At 37.8% G+C, this 1,479-nt stretch overlaps 1 pseudogene; it reads left to right on the forward strand.

The window, feature by feature from the left end:
- Positions 1-442: 442 nt before the first annotated feature.
- LOC126019410 (uncharacterized) lies at positions 443-565 on the forward strand (annotated as a pseudogene).
- The last annotated feature ends 914 nt before the right edge of the window (positions 566-1,479 follow it).

A 1,479-nucleotide genomic window follows, 5' to 3' on the forward strand; every position in this document is an offset into this window, starting at 1 on the left:
ATTGAGAAAGGTTCCTTTCATTCCCATCTTGCTGAGAGTTTTGATCAAGAATGGGTGTTGGACCTTATCAAATGCTTTCTCTGCATCTATTGATATGATCATGTGATTTTTATTTTTCTTCTTGTTGATATTGTGTATTATGTTGATGGATTTATGAATGTTAAAATATAGAGGAGGACTGGAGGGTCCAGCTCCTGACATGAAGCTCACCACAGGGATTGTTTAGTGCAGTCACAGAAATAATTACACTGAGAACTATCATAACAAACTGTGACTGAATGAGGGAAGTAGAAAGCCTGTCTAGAGTACAGGCTGGTATGGGGTGGGAGGAAGGACACTTGGGATATTGGTCATGGGAATGTTGCACTGGTGAAGGGTTTTTAAAATATATAAAATATATACATAAAATATATAAAATCGAAAATTAAAAAAAGAAAAATAAGGCCTTCCAATGCTTACCACAGGCTGTGTTCTTTACACTGATTGTATAGAAAGAGTAATGCCCCCCATATACACCTCAATCCAGGCTCTTTGCCTGGTCTGTATTGTGAATGGGGGGACATGGAGAAAAAAATACAGTAACAAGTTTGCAACTGGTTGGGGGCAATGAATATAGGTCAGGAAAGTATACAATTTGCCATTGATGGTGGGAAGGGGTCACTCTGTAGGAGACAGAAAGTTGAAAGTAGGTAAAGAATGAGTTCCATTGAGCAAGGGATTGGTATTGGAACATTTTATGACTGAAACAAAATCATAATTATTTTGTAATTTTGAAATTATATAAAGATCAGTTGGGGCTCTATATTCCACGTGCTCTGTAAAAGGCAGTGAATATAAATGGTTTGGTTTTGTGGGGATGGGTCAGCCAGGAAATGTTCAGGTCTTACTCCTGGCTCTGTGCTCAGAGATCACTTCTGATCATCCTTTTGGTACCATATGGGGTTGCAGAGATAAAATGGCTCTGCTGCATCCAAGCCAAGCACCCTACCTTCTAAACTATTGCTTCTGCCCTGAATTGCCTTTTCTCCCCCTTGGATGTATATCACTTTCTTTGGAGGAATGTCTTCTCATGCTCTCTAGACTGACAGTCACAAGGCTCCACCTTTGACTTTCTATTCCAAACTAAGCAGAGCCATAGTTCTTTATAGAAATTAATAAGAATCATCTTTTTTTCTAAGGCCAACCTAAACATGTAGCTGCCTGTAATTGTGTTTTCTGCCTTAAAAAAGTTTGCCTCATGAGAGAGTGTTAACAATAACTTATTATTAGGTAAATCCAAATCAAGATAACAATGAGATATAATTTCACATCAATGTGAATGATACATATTAAAAATTGTAAAAAAAATTTGTGGTGGCAGAGATATGATGAGAAATAAATGTTCATCCACTGCTGGTGGAAATTTTGTCTGGTCCAACTCCTGTGGTAAACAGTATGGACATTTGTGATCCAGCAATTTCACTTTTGGCTATCTATCCC

This window comes from Suncus etruscus, chromosome 9 (assembly GCF_024139225.1).
Source record: "Suncus etruscus isolate mSunEtr1 chromosome 9, mSunEtr1.pri.cur, whole genome shotgun sequence".
Taxonomy (NCBI): Eukaryota; Metazoa; Chordata; class Mammalia; order Eulipotyphla; family Soricidae; genus Suncus; species Suncus etruscus.